Here is a 25,326-nt window from a genome sequence, read left to right as displayed (position 1 = left end):
AGTCATGATCACAGTTCATTGCAGCCTCAATCTCCAAGGCTCAAGTAATCCTCCCATCTCAGCATCCCTGGTAGCTGAGACTGTAGGCATGCATCACCACACCCAGCTAATTTTTCTCTTTTTTCTTTCTCTTTCTTTCTTCTTTATTTCCTTCTTTCTTTGGTTCTCTCTTTGGCTCTTTCTTTATTTCTTTATTTTCTTTCCTTCCTTTCTTTCCCTCCTTCCCTTCTTTCTTTCTCTTTCTTCTTTTTCTTTCTTTCTTTCCTTCTTTCTTTATTTTTCTTTTCTTCTTTTTTTCTTTTTCTTTTTTTTCTTTTTTTTTTGTAGAGACAGGTTCTGCCACGTTGCCCACACTGGTCTCAAACTCCCGGACTGAAGTGATCCACTCACCTCAGCCCACTCCCAAAGTGCTGGGATTACAGACATGAGCTCCTGCACCCATACATATATTTTTTAATAATTAAAATCTTAGCAAAGAAATTCCACTTGGAAAAAAATATGTAACAACTCAAATGCTGAGTAAGACCTTATAATTGAAAGCTCTAATTCCCTTGTCATACCTCATTCCAGCCCTACTTTTCAGTAGGAACCATGTCTAATTCTTATATGTGTTTCCCTTTTTAGTTCTTCTGGTAGGGAATATGGATTTTATCTCAGAGCCAAAATTTTCAAGGAATCTAGAATAAGGCATAGCACTAGAGAGTGCACATTCTGAAGGCTGGGGTCTGCACACAGGTAATCCAGGGAATGCCCACCAAAGCCTCACTGTCCATCCCACCTTCTAGCTCGGTCTCACAGAGCCAGCTCATTGTAGGACCCCCAAAAGGAGGCAGGAGATGAGCACTCAGGGTTATCCAGATTTTGTCTCATCAATCTGCCACTTCTGAGATGAAATTTAATCATGGATCATTATACTCCTTCCCTTACATACACTCTCAACTACCTTGTCTTCTCTAACCTAAAGTCCTGATTAGAATCAATGGTCTACCTACTGCAACTCCTCTGCTAGGTGCAGTTGTAGAAAACAGACAACTCTATCCACTGGTCTCACTCAATTCATTACCATTTCCCTCAGATGGACCCACAATGTGGCTAGGCCATCACACATTTTCCTGGGCCATGTACCTCAGCTGCTCTCTAAAGACAACACTTTTCAAACTTTACCTTCCTCTTCAAACACTCAATATTTTCACGACTATCTTAGCCTAGATTCTGCAGAAAACAGAACTGGAGGGAACAGCTTACATTACAGTGCTAACACTTTATTATTAAAATCTCAGGAAGCAAAAATGACAGGAAAGGTGAGGGAAGCAAATGTTCCGGGCATGGCTACAGCTTTGTGACAAGCATAGCGGATTGATTATGCTGAGCTGCCAAGGAGTTTAGGGAGGAGAATTTATTGGCTGGCTCCTTTCTCCCAAGGGATATTCCCTACAGAGCATCAACTCCCCTGTACTTCCAGGTTGCACCCTTAGTTCCTCCAGCAGCCCATGGGGAATGCAATACAACACTGCATTAGCACATCCAGGGTGTGTGTCACAGCAGGATGAGCAAGTGCACATGTAAGGACATCAAGCTGATCCCAGGGTGTCTTCTGCTTCAATACCAAGGGGAAAGCACAGGATCAGTTATGAGAGGCTCTCTCAGGTAGGACTTATCATATTGGGTCATCATGTCAAACTGTGAGCTGCAGCATTGGTGGCAGTCACAATGATTTGGCTTCATGACCTTGGAAACAATGAACCTCCTTGCTAGGGCTGCTTAGAACAGAAAGTCAGAAAAAAACATGGATCTGGAGGCGGCCCATATACCGAGTTCTGTACAATCACCTTTACTGTCAGTTTATGGTCTTGCTTGCCAGTTCACAGAGAAAACTGAAGAAAGCAAAAAGGAACATCTTTAAGTTTCCTCCTCCACAGTTGCCAACCTACTAACATCTGTGCCTGTAAACTCTGCCTCCCCTTCTGTTACAATGAATAGAACGTTTCAGCTCCCAGCTAAGGTCACCCTCTCATTGTTCAGAAGATTTCATTTTATCTCCTTCCTCAAGGACATTTCTTTTCTTTAAATTTAAATTTCTTAATTTTTAATTCACAAAATTATGTATATATATGTGTGTGTGTGTGTATATATATATCTTGTAAACATCTTGTTTTAAAATTTGTAAACATTGTGAAATGGCTTAATCAAGGTAATTAGCATATACATTACCTCACAAACTATTTTTTGTGGCGAGAACACTTAAAATCTATTCTCTTAGCAATTTTCAGGAATACAATTCATTGTTATTAACCTTAGTCACCATTTTGTACAATAGATCTTTTGAACTTATTTCTCCTAACTGAAATGTTATAACCCTTGACAACACCTCCCCAATTGTTCTTCTTCCCCTGCAAACCCCTAGTAATCGCTATTCTGTTCTCTACTTCTATGAATTCAATTTCCTACAATTTTTACCTCTCTCTTCTACATTATTGTACATTATCATGTTTTCTTCTCTACTGCTTATGTCTTCAGTCTATAAGCATATTGTTGTTTCTCTCCCATTTGAAAAAAAAAGAGAGCAGCCTCTCTTGATCCCAAATCTTCATCTGTGATGCCATTTTTCTTTCCTTTCCTTTTCTTTTTTTTTTTTTTTTTTTTTTTGAGATGGAGTCTCGCCCTGTAGCCCAGGGTGGAGTGCAATGGCACAATGGCACAACTCTGCTCACTGCAACCTCCACCTCCCACGTTCAAGTAATTCTACTGCCTCAGCCTCCCGAGTAGCTGCAATTACAGGCATGTGCCACCACACCCAGACTGTAATGCCATTTCTCTGCCTCTCTGCATAACTATGTTTCTCAAAAGAGCTGTCCAAACTCACTGTCTCAGTTTTCTCTCCTTCAAATATCTTTTGAACACAGCCAATTGGGCTTTGAACTATCACTCCTCCAAAACTGCTTTTCTCAGTGTCATGGATGTCCTTGACACTGTTAAATCCATTGGCCAGTTCTTCCATATTCTCTTACATGACCTATCAGCCATATTTAGCAGTTGTTCACTCCCTCCTTGAAACGCTTTCTTTTCTTGGTTTCCAGGACAGCACATCCTCTGTTTTTCTCCGAACCCATTGCTTGATCCTTCTCAATATCATTTGCTGGTCTTACCTCATCTCCTTACCCTCTCAATGCTGAATGCCTCAAATTTCAGTCCTCGGGCCTCTTCTCTTTACAAATCTACTCTCTTAGTGATCTGATTCAGTATCATGGCTTTAAAGGTCCTCTATATGCTGACAACTCTAGATTTTTATTTCCCATTCAGATTTCTCCCCTAAACTCCAGATCCATACATCTCAAAGCCTGCCCCACTCCACTGTACATATCCACTTGGATGTCTACAAGGCATGCCAAGGAAAGATTATAAAGGGAGTGTGATGGTTAATAATGAGTGTCAATTTGATTGAAGGATGAAGTATTGATCCTGGGTGTATCTGTGAGGGTGTTGCCAAAGGAGATTAACATTTGAGTCAGTGGGCTGGGAAAGGTGGACCCACCCTTAATCTGAGTGGGCACAATCTAATCAGCTGCCAGTGTGGTTAGAATACAAAGCAGGCAAAAAAAATGTGAAAAAAGAGACTGGCCTAGTCTCCCAGCCTACATCTTTCTCCTGTACTGGATGCTTCCTGCCCTCAAACACTGAACCCGAAGTTCTTCAGTTTTGGAATTTGGACTGGCTCTCCTTGCTCCTCAACCGGCAGATGGCCTATTATAATAGGACCTTGTGAACATGTGAGTTAATACTTAATAAGCTCATTTATATTTATATATATATATATATGATATCATGTGAGTTAATACTTAAATTCCCCCTATATATATACACATATATATATTTTAAAAACTCCCCTTTATAAAAATAGAAAAGGGAATATATACATATATATATATGTATATGTATATATGTATATATTCTAGAGAACCCTGACTAATAATACAGAGACTGAAATAGAGGCTAAAGGCTGATGCTCCTTCAGAAGAGCCTTAAGACGATGTGACTGTGAGCTAGAGCGGAGTTAGAATTTTCATAGGTGGAGGAGAATATGTGACTGCACTGCAACTTTCTTTATCTATAAATATTATACCATTTGCAGTTAGAATAGTTGGGAGATATTCAGTTTTTATGCCTCTTGCTCAGAATCATTGACACAGTCTCTGTTGGGCAGTTGTTTGTCCAGCTCTTTCGAGAGCTATCTTCGTAAATCTTGTGAGTCTTTTGTTAACTGTCTAATACCAGTTAAGTTTCAGAGGAGGCTATAGAAAAAGAGCAGAGAAAAGGAAGAGAGAAACTATAAAGGAAAGGAGGTAAAAGTCAAAACAGGCAAAATTAAAGCCTATTTTAATCCTTTTACAGTAATCTTAAGCTCCAGAAGTCCTGATCACCCACAGACAAACTCATCTCTTCTATGGTCTTCCACAGCTCAGTTAACATCAATGCTATCATTCACTTGCTCAGATCAACACTTTGGAGTTCTCTTGATATTTGTCATTCGTTCACAGCCCATAAAAATCAGTCTATCAGCAAATTCTAATGCATTTACATTCAAAATATACTGAGAATCCAACCTCCTCCACTACTGCATGGTGATCTGGCCACCACCATTTCTCACCAAGATTATTATCATGGTCTTCTAATTGGTTTCACTTTTTATCTCCCTATGTTCCTCTAATGATCTGTTAAAAATCTCATATATAATGTCATTGCACTCAAACCTATAGAATAATCCCCCACCTCTCTTAGATTAAAAGTTAAAATCAATCCATACAGTTGCTATAAAGCCTTCTAAGTTCTGCGTCTTCATTGCCCTCATGTCTTATAACTTCCCCCACCTTACTCACTCCATTGCACACTGCTACTCTCTCATAAGCTAGGCTGTCTCCCACTCCAAAACTTCAGCACTTGCTTTCTCCTGTACCTAAGGCTCCCTTCCTCAGATGTCTGCAGGCTTCATTCTCACATCTCTCTCAGTTCAAATGCCATCTTTCCAACGAAGAATTCTATGGTGGTTTTTCACAATTTGTAATCCTTCTACCTCCCCATCCAGCACTCTTATTCTCCTCACTTGCTTTATTTTTCAATAGCACTCATCATTGTCTGGATATAATAAATTTTAACGATTTGTTAGTTCTTTTATCCCCATTCTTGCTATTCCCCCACCACCACCACTAACACAGGCTCCATGAGGGCAGGAATTTTGACTATTTAATTCACTGCTTTATTTACAGCACTGCTTTATTTCTAGAACATGGCTAAGTACATAGTAGGAATACCTGAACAAATGATCCTTATAATTTTCCACCTATGACTTTTCTCTGTTATATTTTTCTAAAACTCCTATTCATAGACCATTAGACATCCTGGATGACTCATGTTTCTTTTCATATTTTTATCTCTTTTTCTTTCGGTTCAATTTTCTGAAATAATTTTTCAACTTTATCTTCCTAACCTCGCATTAAAGTGCTGTTTCGGTCAATTATATATTGAATTTTCCAAAGTTCTTGCCCTCTGATTATAGCTTATTTATAACATGTTTTTATTATCTCATGGATCTAATATCTCTTCAAATATCTCTAAGGATACTCTTTGGATATTTTCCCTATGTTTTTGGTTATCTTTTACTCCCTAAGCTATCTTGTTATGTTTTTCTACTTGTATATAAATCTGCATTGAAAACAAAGCCACACTTTCAGATGAATTTTTGTTGCTCACGGACCAGGAGATTCCCAGCGGAGGAGCCCCATGGGTCGCTAGCACGACTCTTGTGGCTGGCATGGCAGTTTTGCTGGCACCTCAGCGCGGCAGTTCTTGGTGCAGAGTGAGCAGGACTGGGTCACCTTTTGGCCGATTCCCGGGCAGAAAAGCACCATCAATCTTAACACTGCTGTTTTGGCCTGCGCAGTGGATTGCTCAGATTTTGGCGCTGGGAATCAACAAGTTGGATGTCCACTCAGGAACCTAATTTGAAAGTTGGAAATCACAAAGACGACAGGTGGATAAATTTACAATGATGGGAAGAAACCAGCGTAAAAAGGCTGAAAATACCCAAAATCAGAATGCCTCTCCCTCTACAGGGGATCACAGTTCCTCATCAGCAACAGAACAAGCCCTGATGGAGAACGAGTGCATTCCATTAACAGAAGCAGACTTCAAAAGGTGGATGATAAGAGACTTCTGTGAATTAAAAGAACTTGTTCTAACCCAATGCAAAGAAACTAAGAACTTTGAAAAAAGGTTTGACGAAATGCTAACGAGAATAGACAATTTGGAGAGGAATATAGGTGAATTAATGGAGCTGAAAAACACAACATGAGAACTTCGCGAAGAATGCACAAGTTTTAACAGTCGAATTGATCAAGTAGAAAAAAGGATATCAGAGTTCGAAGACCAACTTAACGAAATAAAACGAGAAGTCAAGATTAGAGAAAAAAGGATAAAAAAGAATGAGCAAAGTCTCCAAGAAATACGGGACTATGTGAAAAGACCTAATCTACGTTTGATAGGTGTACCTGAATGTGACGAAGAGAATGAATCCAAGTTGGAAAATACTCTTCAGGAGATTATTCAGGAAAACTTTCCCAACCTAGTAAGACAGGACAATATTCAACTCCAAGTAATACAGAGAACACCACAAAGATATTCCTCAAGAAGACCAACCCCAAGGCACATAATCATCAGATTCACTAGGGTTGAAATGAAGGAGAAAATACTAAGAGCAGCTAGAGAGAAAGGTCAGGTTACCCACAAAGGGAAGCCTATCAGACTTACAGCAGATCTCTCAGCAGAAACTCTACAAGCCAGAAAAGAGTGGGGGCCAATATTCAACATCCTTAAAGAAAAGAACTTTCAACCCAGAATTTCATATCCAGCCAAACTGAGCTTCAAAAGCGAAGGAAAAATAAAATCTTTTGCAAACAAGCAAGTACTTAGAGATTTTACCATCACCAGGCCTGCTTTGCAGAAGCTTCTGAAAGAAGCACTACACATATAAATGAACAACCAGTATCAGCCTTTCCAAAAATATATCCAGCTAGCATCAAATGGCAGTATTAAACTCATATATATTATTAACTGGATAAAAAGCCAAAATCCATCGGTACGCTGTATCCAGACCCATCTCACATGTAATGATACACAAAGACTCAAAGGGACAGAGGAAGATTTACCAACCAAATGGAGAGCAAACATAAAGAAATAAATAAAAAGCAGGAGTTGCAATTCTCACCTCTGATAAAATAGACCTTAAAGCAACAAAGATCAAAAGAGGCAAAGAAGGACACTACATAATGTTAAAAGGATCAATGCAACAAGAAGAGCTAACGATCCTATATATACACGCACCCAATACAGGAGCACCCAGATACATAAGACAAGTTCTTAATGACTTATAAAGAGACTTAGCCTCCCACACAATAATAGTGGGAGACTGTAACATCACATTGTCAATATTAGACTGATCAACGAGATAGAAAATTAACAAGGATATCTGGGACTTGAACTCAGACCCAGAACAAGTAAACTTAACAAACATTTATAGAATTCTCCACTTCAAATACACAAAACATACATTCTTATCAGTACCATATCACACCTATTCCAAAAGTGACTACATAATTGGAAGTAAATCACTCCTCAATAATTGCATAGCATTTCATAGGTTTAAATGAAATATTGGTTGGCTGCTTGTTTGTTATTTTCTTCCCTTATTCCTTCCTGTCTCCATTGTTAAGCACAATTATTGGCATAAAAGAAGTTTTCAATTCCCATTTTTAGACTGCATTCTAGCCTGGGCAATAAAGCAATATTCCCGTTCTCTCTCCCTCTTTCTCTTCCTTTTTCTTCTTCATTCTTTTTTTTCTTTCTCTCTTTCTAAAAAAAAAAGAAAAAGAAAAAAAAACAAAGCCTAGAAAAGTCCACAATAAAATGTTAACTGCATTGGTAATGACAGCTGGGTGGTAGATTATAGAAGAGTTGCTTATAAGTGTGAGTGTATGGTTTTTCTCAATGAGCACATACTACTATTTTAATAGAGAAGTATTATAAATTTTAAACAAAGAAGAAACAAAGAGGGAACGTTAGTGCAAGAGAAAAACAAGGATAAGTAACATAGGCTGAGGCCTCTGGGAAGAACAAGACAAACCAAAGGAGACAAGAACATCAGAAATAAATCTAAAAAGAGAAAACTAAGTGGTTCTACTGCCCAGAAATAACAAAATTCACATTCCTAATCACCGTCGCCTTTTATTCTCTCAAAGTCATCACCATGTACTGCAATCACTGTATTTCATGTACTGTCTCCAGAACATTTCTTTTCTTTTAAACGGTTCTCTTTTCAGAGGCTGTGCTGGAATGCTGTCTTTCTGGAGAAAACCCTAGGGAAGCCAACAGGGTTAAATTTGTATTATTTCAGTCACGTGGTTACCACCCTTCTCTTCAACAATATATAGGCACTTCTGGAAGAAATCCCATGCCAGGGGCTTGCTAACTGGGCTTTTCCTCTGGCCATAGACACTGGGGTTGAATTTATCAGGAGCTCAATTTTGTCAGTGGCAGAATTCTATGGCTCAGGCAGTTGAAGCTTATCCTTATGCCATTTGAAACTTAAACGTTTATCCTCTCCAACTCTGGGAAGTGAATTCAAAAGGAAGTAAAGTAAAAGTTCACCTAGGCACATTGGATCATATTTGTACTTCATAATAAAGTTTTGAAGTTCTTTGCTGGCTAGCAGGACTAGTAGGGAATATAATACAAACTAACTTTCTTCAGTAGAGGCAATTTTCTTTGAAAATGAAAAAGTCAAACCCTAAAACCTTGTTATTTTAATATGGAGGAATATATAAGAGCAGTAGTTGAAAAAGATGAAGTATGTGAGGCTATCTAGCACAGTGCCTGGGTCAGAGTAGGTGATAAATAATTTTTTATCACATCTAAATGTTGGCCAGGCCTTTCATTCCGCAGAGGAGGAAGCCAAGTCTTGGTGAATTAACTGACTTGCCAAGGGAAATAAATTGTAGAGCCAGGATTAGAACCTACATATAGAAACAAACTTATAAAGCAAATTTAAGAACCCCAAAGCATGATTTTAGTAGGGAAAACTTCAACTCATTATTTTTCCCAAGAGAAAAGCATTCTGCCATTTGTGATTACACATGCAGTTGGTTTCATAACAGTTATTATAGTAGTAGACAGACAATCAAATGTTGCATACACTAAGATATCAGCTAGTTTTTTAAAAACAGCTTTATTAAAGTAATAATTTATATATAATAAAATGAATCCATTTCAAGTATGAAGTTTAATGAGTTTTGACAAAGGCATACATTATAATTACCACCACATCAATATTTAAACACTTCTGCCACCCCTAAAAGTTTCCTCCTACCCCATTTACAATTTCTCCTCCCCAACCCCAGTCTCAGGCATCCACTGATGTGTTTTCCATAATTAGAGATTGGAGTTGCTTGTTTTGGAATTTTACATAAATAGAATTTACAAGGTAATTATACTCTTTTGTCTGGCATGTTTTGCTAAGCACAATGTTGCTGAGCTCATCCATGTGTGTTCTTTTTTCTTACTGAGTAGTATTCCATTATATGGGTACACCAGATTTGATATCTATTCACACGTTAATGAACAGTTAAGGTTATTTCTAGAATTGGGCTATTATGGATAATGTTATTATCAACACTTGTGTATGGAAATTGATTTCATTTTTCTTAGTAAATAACTGACAGTATAATTGCAGGGTTACATGCTACGTATACATTACATTTTATAAGAAATCGCCAAATAGTTTTCCAGAGTGGCAATGCAACTTCGTACGTCCACCAGCAATGTGTGAGAGTTCTAGTTGCTCTATAACCTTGACAAAATATAGTATTTCAGTTTCTTCAAAATTTTAACCATTCTAGTAGGTGTGCGACTGTATCTCACTGTAGTTTGAATCTACATTTCATTGATAACTATTGATGTTGAACATCTTTTTATGTGTTTACTGGTCCTTAGTATGTCTTCCTTTGAAAAAAAAAATCTGTGGGCATTTTGTTGTATGCCCATTTTCTATTAAGATTGTCTTATTATTGAGTTGTAAACATTCTTAAATAATCTTGATAAATTTTCTTTATAAATCTTGATAAAGCTCTTTATCAGATATATGTATTGCTAATACATGTATTATAAAACTTAGTTCACACCTTGCCTTTTTATTTTCTAAATTATGTGTTTGTAAAGTGGAACTTATCAATGTTAATAAAGCATACTACATCAATTTCTTTTGTCCATGGTTTGTGCTTTTTGTGTCATCTCTATGAAATCTTAATCTTAAGGGCACAAAGATTTCCTCTTACGTTTTCTTTTCTACTTTTTGAGATGGAGTCTTGCTCTGTCACCCAGGCTGGAGTGTGATGGCATGATCTTGCAACCTCCGCCTCGCGAGTTCAAGCGATTTTCCTTCCTCAGCCTCCTGAGTAGCTGAGATTACAGGTGCACTCCACCATGCCTGGCTAGTTTTTGAATTTTTTTTTTTTTTTTTTTGAGACAGAGTCTCACTCTGTTGCCCAGGCTGGAGTACAGTGGCGCAATGTTAGCTCACTGAAACTTCCTCCTCCTGGGTTCAAGCAATTCTCCTGCCTCAGCCTCCTGAGTAGCTAGGATTATAGGCATGTGCCACCACACCCAGCTAATGTTTTTGTATTTTTAGTAGAGATGGGGTTTCACCATGTTGGTCAGGCTGGTCTCGAACTCCTGATCTCAGGTGATCCACGCATCTCCACCTCCCAAAGTGTTGGGATTACAGGCATAAGCCACCGTGACTAGCACCTTATGTTTTCTTCTAGGAACTTTACTGTTTAAACTCTTACATTTACATCTATTATCAGTTTTGAGTTAAATTTGTGTATAGTGTAAAGTCAAAATTCACTTTTCCCCCATAAGGATATTTAGCTATTAAAGCACCAAGCATGGAGAAGGCTTTTCTCTCCCCCATTCAACTGTCTTTGCATCTTTGTCAAAAATCAATTGTCACATACCTGTGGTTCTATTTCTGGGCTCTATCTATTTCATTGCTCTGTGTATGTGTGTGTGTATATATATATATATATATATATATATATATATATATATATATCTTTCTACAGATATATATGTGTGTGTGTGTATATATATATCTTTCTACAGATATATATGTGTGTGTATGTATATATATGTCTTTATGCTAAACACACTGTCTCGCTTACCATAATTTTATAGTACAATGTGAAGAAAGCCGAGAGATTGCAAAGGAAAGAAAGAGGAAAATACTTTTGTGTCAGGAAATGATGCTAATTTTCAAATGGGAAAGGTGAAAGCATGAGCCTCATTTCAGAACAATAAAGTGCATCCCAATTATTTTTCTTTTTAAGTAATCATTTAATATTTGCTAAACATTTCTGTGGTCTATGTGTGTGGCATATATACCATGCACAGTGCAGATACAGGTGGTTACTTCTATTGTCATAACTAGTGACTTTTTTCTTGTTGCTCACCTCTGTCGTGGCCTTATATTGAAAAATTTTAGAATTAAGCAAATCAACTAGTTAACACTTTCATGAGATATTTTTTTTTTCCAATTTGAGACTCTAATTAGAACACAAGAAGTTCTTTGATAAAGTAATTTTTGCTAGCTATATGGGTTTGTGTTTGTTTGTATTTTGGCTTTTGGGGTTTTTTGAGACAGGGAGACAAGGTCTCTCTCTCTGTTGACCAGGCTGGAGTGCAGTGGTGCGATCATGGCTCACTACAGCTCGATATCCTGGGCTCAAGTGATCCTCTCATATCAGCTTTTCGAGTAGCCGAAACTACAGGTGCACACCACTATGCCCAGCTTTTATTTATTTATTTATTTATTTATTTATTTATTTATGTAGAGACAGGTTATCTCTCGTTTCCCAGGCTGGTTTAAAACTCCTTGGCTCAGAGTATCCTCCCATCTCAGTCTCCCAAAATCCTGGGATTATAGGCATAAGTCACTGTGCCTGGTATAGTTAAAAATGTAAAGAGTGTATTGAGATGTTTTTTAAAAGATGTTTTGGTTAAACTGAGGAAGATATGAGTAACTGGAACCAACATTTATTGATCAGGTACTATTTGCTGCATGCTATGCTTTGCGTTTTATGTAACAATCAAATATGTAATTGCTACAGTTTGTTGACTACCTGTTATGTTTCTGTTGTTTTCCCACTTAATTCTTGCAACAATCCTGCAAGATGGGTGTTACTATTCCCATTGTACATATGTTTTCACTAAAGTTAAGTGTTTGACCTACTAAAAAGTGGAGGAAATGCCTTAAAATCTCACCTAATTTGGCCTTTAATCCCAGAATGTCCCCACTTACTATATATCACGTTAAGGTGACCCATGATGATAATCTATATATTGCATGAATGTCAGGGCAAAATCTAAAATTCAAGTGGCAATGTGAGCATTTCAAACAGGTCCATTAGCTTCCTGCCAGCTACATTATATCAACATCAGTTTTATTTTCTCTGAATCAGAAAAAATAATGAACTGTGTGAGGGCTAATGAAATGTAATCTGAGAGAGTACTCTTTTACCTTTGTTGGGCTAACAATCTTCATCTAACTCAGTAACAATGAGACATACATGAGAGACAGTCTAAGAGGAGATGAGAGAAAATGAGCAAGGAAATAATAGTGACATATGTGGTATGCATTAGACTTCTCAAAGGAGATAATCTTATCAATTAAGAAAATCCACTGAGGGCAGGTATCATGACTTTAGAGAAAGCAAACATCTGAGGAGCTAATGTGTTTCACCAAAGTATTACAGCTTGTATGAAAGGGAGCTAGAAGGCTAAACTGGACACTTTGCACTGGCACTAGAAAGAAATGGGGCACCGAGGTAAAGTTGGAGAACAAAAGAGTGATTTGTGAGATGAGGGAGCAAGGGGGAGTGAGGGCAGGTGTAAGATCACTTAATTGTTCTTGCTGAAGCTGAGCAGCTCCCTGATCTTGTATCCCTGCTCTTGCTGCTCTGGCATGTACAAACAACTAATTCATTTTCTTTTATCTTTTACACTTTTAAAGTACCTCTGAGAAAGATGGGGGTATACAAATAAAATTAGAATCACAATAGGTTGGGAACTGATCCAAGAACTTAATATAAGACCTAAATAATAGAAAGCAAAAATAGCAGAAAACTAAGGTAGTTTGCATTCCTATGTCTTATGAATAAAACTAAAATAATTACATCATCCCTTGTTCCTTAAAAGAATCGTGCTTTTAACATTTTGACATGAAGAAGTGGTCATTCAAAGTAAGATGCCAATGTGATCCACTGACCTTTGGTATTCTCTTCGAATGGCACTCATTTCCCCTCCTCCACCTGTACTACAACACAGATTCTAAACGGGGGAGAATTCAGTGGAATTCTAAAAGGGGGAGAATTCAGTGGAATTAAACGCAGCGTCCACTGACCTTTGGTCTTCTCTTTGAATGGCACTCATTTCCCCTTCCTCCACCTGTACTACAACACAGATTCTAAAGTGGGGAGAATTCAGTGGAATTAAACACAGCACGCACACACACACACACACACACACACACACACACAGAGAGAGAGAGAGAGAGAGAGAGAAAGAGAGAGAGAGAGAGAGGATCCTGTAACTCTTCTTAGGGGTAGATTTTGTTTATGTCGAGAAACCCCAATGTCAATTACACATTTTATCCCCTTCTCATAGGTACTTTGTTTACTATATAAGTTCCTTTAACGTAAGTGACTGATCAGGGGATCTCAAGTGTAAGTGCTTTCAGGGGTCAGGCATCACCTAATTATAAGAAGACTGGCAGGGAACTGTAGCAGTTGTGTCTTATATAAAAGCATTCTAATTTTGCCCGTTACAAAGGCTGTCTTTCATAAAGAAAATGCACCTATCTACAGACCCAATTTGAGACCTTTGCATAAGATGAACTGTTTTGATCAATTGTCTGCTATACTTATTAGAAATCAAATTGGAAATATTTAATATAAACCTTTAATAAATGATTTGATGATAGAATTATGTGTATGTGTATATTAGAAACTCATATTGAATCAGCATAGCTGATAGGAAGGAGGAGAACTATATCAATCACATTTATCTATTCAACAGCAACAATGAGACTGTATGTTCTTTTGAATAGAATTGACAAATGGTTAAATCAAATTATTAGGTCACTTATGTCTAAATGCTTAAACATCTATGCTTAAAGATTGGCCTTTTCCAACTTTCCACTTGGGTGTTTCTTGGTGCCAGGCGAAGCTCATTTAAGATATTCAGAATTAACTGCATCTTAGCAATTAGGTAAAACCTTCCTTGATGTATAAATATTTGACATACTCTGCTTTGCTAAGGATGATATCGTGTTTGTGATGAACTAGGAAATGGAGAAAACACTTTTTGATCCCAGAAGACCAAGATTTTGTGAATTCAAGTATTCTCTCTAACCTATACATTTTTAAAAGCAGTAGGAAAAAAGTTATGCCAGATTCTAAATTTCAAATCTGAAGAGTCAGCAAACTTGTGGTTCAGGTGAAAGTTTTAGTGGTGTACAACCTCTGTTGATTTTCAGGTGTTAAAAACAGTAGGAATATATATCATCTTGATACTTACTCCAGCTGCTGAATTTAAGAGATCATTGACCAGATACCTGATTTAAGAAATTCTGTATTTACGGACACATGCTCTTCTCTTCTGCAGAGGAATGAGCTTTAAAAGCCAAGAGATATCAAGTGCGTAACACTCCATAAGCCAATATTCTTAATAGACTAATCTGATTGTCAATCAGCTTCTACACCTATCTGAAGAAACATTTGACATTTTGTCTATATTCATTTATCAAGGGTCTAAAAATAGATTTAATTTAATAACATTAGTGTTCAACTTGTCCAATGTTTGGATCTTATTCCAGGGGGAACAAAGCTTGTAGCAATGCTAAAATTAGGAAAGTTGTTTTATGTCGCATTAGTTAACATATGCAAGCTTACTTAACATGTGGACGGCAAATAGTGTAATTACATTAAAACAAGGAGCTGTAGCACAGAAGCAATAAAAATAGACTAGGTTGTATTATTAATTCTTGTGTTAAGGGTTTTGAGCCATGTTGATTGGCCTGAATTTTTTGATTTTGTTATGGTACAAAGGGATTGTTTGAAGTAATTTGTCCCCGAGAGAGGCTCGCAATCCCAAGCGGGTTTCAATTCAGCAAAGCAAATCTAATTTTGTTTGCTTTATGCAAACCAGAAGGGGCTGTGGTTCATTCTGTTTTCACTGGAGGGGAAAGGCACACTAATGGGACCTGCTGAAATGCATGCATTGCAAACATCATACCCCTGCATATATTAAATTTAGCTATGTGATGCACTGTGTTCATCATCTCATTGTGTACACAGATATGCTTTAGAACAAAGCCTTTTAATAGCGAGGGAACCTTACTACATTATGTCAATACTCTATTGTATTTATATTTAATGCTGGCATTGAAATACCTGCCCTTAGCTAGAGTATGTTCGTATTTGTAATCATTTTGAATTTCAGCTGCTTCTTATGTTAAAATGGGCTATACACTGACTCTATTATTCTGGACCCTAAAGCCAACATCTGAAGATTAATTACATGTAGATTGATGAAGATTTCCAATTTTTTCAGTCTCCACCCCTACACATATACTCTTTGTGTACCTGAGTTAAATTGGAGAGAATGCTTAGCACCTTGTTGAAAGAACAGGGCACATCACAAATCTGAATATTCAGGCTGGAAGATAAATGGAGGATAATAATATCTGCACAACAGGTAATGCTAAAGACGGTCTCCATCCCTGTGACAAATTACCATCCTCCTACCTGCTCCCTTCCCCCATCTCGCTGTGGTCTTTCCTTGACTTGCCAGATACAGCTATGCTGCCAGATACATTTGATCAAATTCATCAAAATTAGAGGGTGCATGATATGGGAAAGGAAACCAGCACATGATAGATGATAATGCACTTATTGGCTAGGTGGATTTATTCACATAAAGATGGAATTATTTGTCAATTAAAATTGCATAATGACTGCATCTCCTGTCATGCCAGCACTGTTTTCAGTATGTTTTTGTTTTGAAAACAGTTCCAACACTGCAAATAGACAGATACATCTCCAAACCCTTCAATTTGTCATTAGACATTTGGCGGCATGCCTATTTTGCTGTTAATTTTCCAAAACTACATTAATTTGCTGAATGACTTTTCTGAATCAGTTCACATAAAATTCAAGATGATACTTGTCATGTATCAAAGAGTGACTATTAAAAGCACAGGTTACTTGTAAAAACACACTGTGTGAATCAGTTTGAATTTTTTGTTTTAAGTTCAAACATGGGTTAGCATTAATGATTTTTTTTCTTTCCTAATGGAAGTTGCTTAATGAAACATTACAAGGATAATCTTCCTATTAGTTTTTTTCTGCTTCTGCTTATCTGTTTCTTCAATTTACTAATGTATACATTCTTAATTTGACTTGATTTGGAACAACCTCAGGCAGTTGAAATTCAATGGTGTAGCCAAAAATAATTGTTTAATATTGTGACATAAGGGATTTGGTCCTCAAGGTAGACTGCATCAGAGAGTTGCGTAATTTGAACATTAAGAGAGATTACTCTGTGCACAGAACCAAATAGCAAGATCACACGATATTCATAGAAGAATTTATTCCCTAACAAAAGAGGGAACTTGATTGAGGATGCTCTAACTGTTACTGGCCTCTTGTAGCACAACATCATGAAATGGAATAGTCACCATTGCAAATATTTATTTATTTATATATGTACTTTCTTGTTTCACAAAATATATTTACTTTAAAACAATAAAAACATTGCCTCAGTCTTGACATAAACATTATCCAATGAGCTATGACTAGTGATATTCCAGGTCAAAGTACACTTTTTAATATGTGTGTGTGTATGTGTTTATGTGTGTATGTGAGAGAGGATGCACATGTGTGTGTGTTGACCCTTGGGCAATGCAGGTTTGAACTGCACAGATCCACTTATATGTGGATTCCTTTTGCTTCTGCCACTCTTGAGTCAGCAAAAACAACCCCTCCCCTTCTTTTTCCATCTCCTTAGGCTACTTAGAGTGAAGACAACAAAGATGAAGACCTTTATCATAATCCACTTCCACTTAATAAATAGCAAAAATATTTTCTCTTTCTTAAGTTTTTCTTAATAACATTTCCTTTTCTCTAGCTTAATTTATTGTAAGAATAGAGTATATAATACATATATATACAAAATATGTGTTAATATGCTGTTTGTGTTATTAGTAAGGCTTCCAGTAAATATTAGTAATCAATTTTGGGAAGATTCAAAATTATACATGGAATTTTGACGTGCAGGAGATCAACATCCCTAACCTCTGGTTAAGAATCAATTTTGTGTGTGTGTGTGTGTGTGTGTGTGTGTGTGTGTGTGCATACATATACACATATACTTTTTATATGTGTATATATAGTACATGCACACAAATAGGAGATATATGTCTAGTGTGTATGTATATAAATGCACACAGTTATACATATATATGTATATGCATGTATTATAGTGTACTCTGTGTCTACATAACCCTGATACTTTATGGATGTTTTTATTATAATTACCTAAATAAATTATAAATTATTGTAATGTAATTGGCCTAATGCAGCCATAGGGGCTGAATTAGGGAAAAAATAATTATATGAACCCCTAGTAAGTTCAAACCTGCAACAAATACCATAAGAAATCATGTCACTTTGAGCTGTAATCCTAGAGGTATATGTGGCAAAAAAGCCCCAGTACAGGATGATATCTAATTCACTACCACTTATGAATCATTCCTCTCTATATCCCAACCTTTTGTACCTTTTTTTGGACTACCTCTTCAGTGTGATGAGAACAGGAAGCTTGGGAGGTTGAGAAGAATAGAAAAAGTGGTGGCTAAAGTCCTCCTGCTGTGCTATACTGTTGTTCAATTACTGCCAATTCAGGATGAATTTATACCACATTTGGTAATACTGACAAAATATCACATCAGTGAGAGTGAATATAAATGGTTCCTAATAGACCAACTCATCCCAATAATAAACATCTTCCTAGATTAAGCTCTAATATTCAAAAAAACAATTGGAGATGTCAGATCGGAGGAATTTAATTTCCTAGTGTGCTTTCCTAGAAGGCAACACACACACTCTACCCCAGTGCACTGGTAAGTCCTGCACAGACATTTCTTCTTAACCTCGAAGTACTGAAGGCACTCCTTGCCGCAATTCCTGTACAGCTAAGCAGTCTAAGTTTGCATGGGAAGTTAAGTCTGTTCTCAGAGAGCTTCCAGCTAGAGCAGTGTGCTGATAAATGTTTAACAATCATCTCTCTGGGGAAAAAAATATGAAAGCAATAACCTTGATTTGTAATGTGGGCTAATTCCAAGCTACCAATGTGATACCACTGAATGCAGAGTAGGGAACAGGTATGAAGTATCATCATTCCATAGAATAACCACTCATGTAGATACAATAGATGCAAAAACCTCAAAAGCACAGATTATAGCAAAATATAATATAAGAAGCAATAAATTTGGAGTGTTACTGTTATTTTTAATATAATTTATTGGATTTTAAGATTACTTTTAAAATATTAATTGCTAATACTGGCTGTATATACAAACAGCTTGCAAAAATCCTAAAAATTTGACAATCGGCTCTTATGAGTTGGTGAAGAAAGCCCAATACAGAACTGCCTCCATCCAATCTCACACACGTAGCACACAATTAGCTTCCTGGTTCATTAGGATCTGCCCAGAGTTATGCCTCACAAGATGTGGAAATATTTGTCCTGGCAATAAGCAAAATAGCTTCGTGTTGATCAATTGCTCCTAATATGGTTGTGTAGTACTGTCTCCACCTGTATTTTCAGTGGTGCATTCTTTTTCCTTGCCATCAAAGTCCCTGGTTGGACCTTTATTTTATTCAACTGCATGGGGAACATAGCCTCTGTCTGCATTCCTTTGTCTAGGAATAGTGATTCTGCATTCACACATAAAGAAGAAGAGAAAGAGAGCTTCTATACAATGGTGTGGAGTGCTATGAAATTTTACTGACACAAGTCTGGGAAGACTGCCTGATCTGTATTTGGAACAATGCTATTTTGTTTAATTTGATATATGTGTGGGCTTTTTATTCAAATAGAGTTGAACAGTTTGTTCCAGTGGGGGAAAAAAGGGCTGCTTGTTACAGAAAGGTTATTTATCGTTCACTATAACACTTGGCATTCTGAAGAAAATTGTAAGGATTCTCCTTTTGGGGACTGTATGCTGCTATCCTAGCCTCTGTACAAAGAGATAAAGCAAAAGTTGAAGGAGAGATCCTTGGGGGCTGATTTGGGGCAGTGTTTTAGATGCCCTCAAATGAAGGTGCTTCTCGGCCTTTAAAAATATTCAGCTACCCATTCTATCACTCATTTTTGCAGCTAATTGGACATTTTAAAGTATGAATTCCCACTGCTTCAAAAGATTCAATGCCAACATCAATTAACACCTTCTGGGGGAAGAGTATATAGAAGAAGAGCTAAAAAAATCTTAGCAGTGTAAGCACAATTGAACTTTGCTATCCCAGGCAATATTTTTATTCAACATTGCTCTAAAATGCTCATTTTTACACTGTAATTGCAACTCTTTCTCTTGTTTATTTCCTTGGTCTCAGCTCAACTACTGTCCATTCAAACTCAGTTCAACTTTGACTCATTTATAATCAATTTCAGGTTTACAGATTACCATACCAGTGACTCACACTGTAAGAGATAAACATATACCATAGAATTCAGATGCTGTAGGCTTTTCTAAGATCAATAAAAATGAAAAAAAAAATCAATTATATGGAAAGAATGTAACCACATGTTATTTACATTTCTATTCATTCAACAAACATTCACTAACCATATACGATTTGGGGACACTATGACACATGACTAAATATTTTAAAAATAATGTTGTCTATGTGAAAACTTAAATAGATTATAATACAAGTAGAGTTGAATCGAAATTCTTTCATATCTTTTCATTGGCGGTCCACTAAGCCTGGACAGTCAACCAGCATTTATGAATTATCTTATCCTTGATCATTTTGCAGTGTCCTTGTCCTTTCACAGCTGTCCCCAGCCCTTCTGAAATGTAAGTACTTGTCAGGTAGAGACTGTATGTGCCACTGTGTTTTACTACTTCCACCATCAGACTCAGTGGCCTTCTAGATCTTCAGTATACATTTATCAGATTGAACTGTCTCCTTCCCTTTCTACCTTCATTAAGGTATATATTACATATACTATAGAATTCAGATGCTGTAGACTGAAGGATTTTCAGAAAATTAAGGTCATATGACCAGGTTCACCCACAACAGTTAATACCATGTGATTCAGAAAATTAAAGATTGAGAAATAATAACTTCCCCTAGGACCAAAGATTATCAGAGTAACTCCCCTAGTGGACAAGGGTCAGGGGAAGGTGGAGGCAGACATTTAATTGGACCTTAAAGGATGCTAGAACTTAAATAAGAAAATATGCATAGGACATTTAGCATAACTCAGCAGAAGTTGTTATTAAACAGATTTGGGTATTCTTCCAAACTATAATTCTAAATTATAGGAATTACATAGGATTACTCTAAACATAACGTACAAAGCTGCCCTAATGTCTATGAATTCTCTTTCTGACATGCAGACACTGAAAGTACTTGATGAGAGAAGTTTCTAGCAGGAGGGGACATTGAAGCCACATCTTTTTTTTTTTTTTTATTGCATTTTAGGTTTTGGGGTACATGTGAAAAACATGCAAGGTTGTTGCATAGGTGCATACGTGGCAGTGTGATTTGCTGCCTCCCTCCCCTTCACCTATATCTGGCATTTCTCCCCATGCTATCCCTCCCCAACTCCCCACCCCCCCCCGCTGACCCCCCCAACAGACCCCGGTGTATAGTGCTCCCCTCCCTGTGTCCATGTGTTCTCCCTGTTCAACACCCTCCTATGAGTGAGAACATGCGGTGTTTGATTTTGTGTTCTTGTGTCAGTTTGCTGAGAATGATGGTTTCCAGGTTCATCCATGTCCCTACAAAGGACATGAACTCCTCGTTTTTAATGGCTGCATAATATTCCATGGTGTATATGTGCCACATTTTTCCTGTCTAGTCTATCATCGATGGGCATTTGGGCTGGTTCCAGGTCTTTGCTATTGTAAACTGTGCTGCAATGAACATTCGTGTGCATGTGTCCTTATAGTAGAACGATTTATAATCCTTTGGATATATACCCAGTAATGGGGTTGCTGGGTCAAATGGAATTTCTATTTCTAGGTCCTTGAGGAATCGCCACACTGTTTTCCACAGTGGTTGAACTAATTTACACTCCCACCAACAGTGTAAAAGTGTTCCTATTTCTCCACATCCTCTCCAGCATCTGTTTTCTCCAGATTTTTTAATGATCGCCATTCTAACTGGCATGAGATGGTATCTCAATGTAGCCACATCTTTTGAATGAAGAAAAAGAGGAGAAAATATCTATAAAAGCATGAACAGGTCAGGCGCAGTGACTCACACCTGTAATCCCAGCACTATGAGAGGCTTAGGTGGGTGGATTACCTAAGATCAGGAGTTCAAGACCAGCCTTGCCAACATGGTTTAACCCCATCTCTACTAAAAATTCAAAAATTAGCTGGGCATGGTGGCAGGTGCCTGTAATCCCAGCTACTGGGGAGGTTGAGGCAGGAGAATCACTTGAACCCAGGAGACAGAGGTTGCAGTGAGCTGAGGTCACACCATTGCACTCCAGCCTGGGCAAGAAGAGCAAAATTCCATCACACACACACACAAACACACACACACACAGACACACACACAGACACACACACACACAAAGCATGAACAAAGTATGATGCAGAGGGATGTGAAATCATCTTCTATGAAGATGGTATAGATTAGCTAGGTAGAAACAGAAGGACCATTTGTCATAATAAATAATAAAAGGTCATTTATTGATCACCTATTTTGTGCTAGACATGATGGTAAGTATTATACATGCCTTATCACTATCTTAAAAAAAAAAAAACTGTGGCAGTGCAGATATTTAAGAGGAAACTGAGTCTCTGATAATTACACCATACACCTAATGTCAGGTTAGTAGGTTTGGGAGGGTGAGAGAATAGAGGATTTCAAATAGAATTACAAGGAGTTTGAATTCAATTTTACAGGAGAGACACAAAGGAAACACCTTCCAGGAAACCATGGCACAAAGAGAAAGATTTAATGCCTTGGTTAGAAGGTCCCTCAGGTAGGCTGGGCTTGAGTGAAGAACGCCTGAATATTGAAGTTGGCTGTGGATTTGAAAAGAGAAAACAAATTTAAAAGGAATATGAGAGAAGGTGTTAAAAGTACTTGACAACAGCATTTCAAGATGAATAGAATAAAAAAGGATAGGAATAAAAGGTTTATCACATGTAAATGATGTGAAATTTGTTCATTCTAACAAATGTGATGGAAGTCTTATACATTAATGATAACAAATTTGACCATTCTTGAGTCAAATATCATTTCTTTTCTCACACTGTTAATATTTTCAGTTGTGTGGAACCTACCAATCCTCCTACCCTCTATTCTTGCATCCCAAGAATTTATAATAAATTATAAGTAGGATCGATAATTATGAACCGCTAAAAGGGAAACAAACTGAATAGACTAATTTGGTAGGAACTCATGCTGTATGGCTTTGAAAGCCTGTGGAGTCTTTGAGGGCTCTTGGGCCAAAAGGAAGGGCATATATCAGACAAATGGGACTCTATTCTAAGCACAGCTCACACAGGAGGGCTTAGAAGAACAGAAAAAGAAGCCTGGAAAGGAAAACAAAGGAAACGGTGGGGAACATAGAGGCACAGAAGGTCAGGGTAGATAGAACCTAGGGGAAAGAGAGATGCAGTTGATGTGATGAAAGACAGACTTCTGGAATATTGGAAAAGCACAGAGAAAATGGCTTAAGAATGTTCACTATTAGGGCTACATGGGACAACATAGAAAAAGGATTGAATCACTAGAATACACTGGTGGTCAGAAAACAATGTGGACTATGATATTAGCAATGGTGATTGAATGGCTATAAGCTTCACAATTAGATGCCTTTCATCTGTGTGTGAAAGTGTCCTTCATAGAGCAACTCTCATCTTAAGGTCTTAAAAAATTTGAACCCATTCAGACCAGCATTCACTCTCTCAGTATCTTCAAGGAGTGAGTACTAGAGAGGCAATTACTATTCATTATAGCTATTCTTACTTATATCACAAGTGTTCTTGTATCTCAGGGTACCACCAGGAGTTCAGGTTCCCTTGCTTCTGCTCCAGAGCTCCATTCTCCAAATGTGAGGTCACTCTCACAGAAAACAAGTCTGTCATCTAAAGCTCCGAAGAGCAATGAGGTGGTGCTTTATTATTCTAATTCCCAGACCTCCATCCAGGCATGAGAACACATGTTCTCCATAGATTCAGTGATAATATGTAAAAGATGTACGAAGTCAAGAAAAGATGTACAAAGTCAAGAGATGTGCAAAGTAAGTCACAACAGAGAGAAAGTAACTCTAAAAATTACAAGGTCCAGAAATTTTACATTTTTGTCTTTATGACACTAAACTATGATAAACACTCTTAAAATACATTTAAGCAAAGTTAAATACATGATAAATTCTACTCTCTTCCCTACAGGGCATAGCCAGTGAAAGAAAATGATTAAAATGTTAACATTTCTGATTGATTCAAGAGTTGATGACGCTATGTCTACCCAAATGAGTTTGAAAGCACTTGACTAGCCCAATCCTTATATTGGATAATAGGACCTGTTTTGAACGTGACAAAAAGAAAGATTGGTTATTACTTTACATAGTCAACATCATTATAAAAATTATCACGTAAACTATTCATGGACATACTTTGCTTAGACCAGAACCTTTTCATCTCTCTATTTATTTTCATTCTTTTACTTTTCTTTTTCTTTCCTTGTTTTTAGATGAAGAGTGAAGTCATATATAGATTACAACATAAATTCCTCCCCACAATTGCAATGAGAACACAGGGCCTGCTTTGCAGGAAAAAAAAAAAAAAAGAATGAGTCTTCTTAAATGTGGGTACTTTTTACAGTAACTAGAACCATGCCCACACGCCACTGTGGCACAATCTGCCAAAGGAACTCCAATATAATTGCCAGTCAGTTCCCCTATAAATAAATCTTCCAAAACAATGAGTCATGCATGTAAATATTGCCCTTGCAGAGCATATTTATTGCGTGTTGATGCTGATTGTTTAAAAAGAGGTTATGGTTCAATAAATTGAACACCTGAGCTGAGCGCTTGTAGGATGAAATTGAGAGATGGGCAGATCAATTTAAACTCACTTCTACTTTTCGATCTGTTTAATAGATTTTCAAAATGACACTTAGAGACCCATGGAGGCAGCAGCACTTCACATCCTCCCTCAGACACACCTCATCCGGCACTCCCAGACTCGCTGCACTTGGAAAAGCTGATGATCCTGTGAGCAGAAATTCTCAGAGCACGCTCTTGGCCTCCTGCTCTCAGCTGAACCTGGCTCATTTATTCAGCTGGTATTGCGAATTTGGGGGCACGACAGTACATCTGACCCCTTTGGGGTAAAATTTGATCTGGCATTTCATTTCAAGGGCTCAGCCACTGGTCTGTCAAATCTTCATTTTGCGGGTGCCCACTAGAACTGCTGACGCTTGTCTCTAACTCCCTCGGCTTTCATCTTTCACTGGCAATAAACATGTCACCCTGCTGAGGTGAAACACAATCTGGAATTAAATTTACTGCATATAAAATATAGTGCCCTCTTTATTGGTTCAAATACTTGTCACTCATAATTTATTTGCCCGTGTATGGCCTTCATGCAGGGAGATGAGTGCTGCAAACAGAGAGGGGGCTTTGGTGTTTATTGTTGCTGGGATCTTTTTCACTTTTCATTCTCTCCCATCCTTGGTCCTAAAATCCCACTTACTGCCTTGGGCTAATCTGTTTTCCACGAAGCACCTCAAATAAAACTGGAACCCTTTGCCAAAGTGTGGTGAGCATGTCGCTGAGAGCATTGGCATCGGGTTTGTTGGCTGAGCTGCTGCATGTTTGCTAGGAAGTGGCAACAGCGTGGCACCTGGTATGCCCTCCAGTGAGCAAACCCCAAATACAAATCAGGGGGAAGGGAGGAGGGATTTAGTC

General features: G+C 37.6%; 1 long non-coding RNA gene across 1 annotated transcript in view; it reads left to right on the top strand.

Moving 5' to 3' along the window:
* LOC105711428 (uncharacterized) overlaps positions 1-24,662 on the top strand; it is a 643,388-nt gene extending 618,726 nt beyond the window's left edge. The window contains exon 6 of the long non-coding RNA XR_010336557.1: positions 24,517-24,662. This is a non-coding gene — a long non-coding RNA (uncharacterized LOC105711428). The remainder of the gene's footprint in view (positions 1-24,516) is intronic.
* The last annotated feature ends 664 nt before the right edge of the window (positions 24,663-25,326 follow it).

Source organism: Aotus nancymaae, unplaced genomic scaffold, assembly GCF_030222135.1.
Source record: "Aotus nancymaae isolate 86718 unplaced genomic scaffold, 86718_ANA_hifiasm-v0.15.2.pri h1tg000040l, whole genome shotgun sequence".
Lineage (NCBI taxonomy): Eukaryota > Metazoa > Chordata > Mammalia > Primates > Aotidae > Aotus > Aotus nancymaae.
This window is presented reverse-complemented; position numbering and strand designations above follow the sequence as displayed.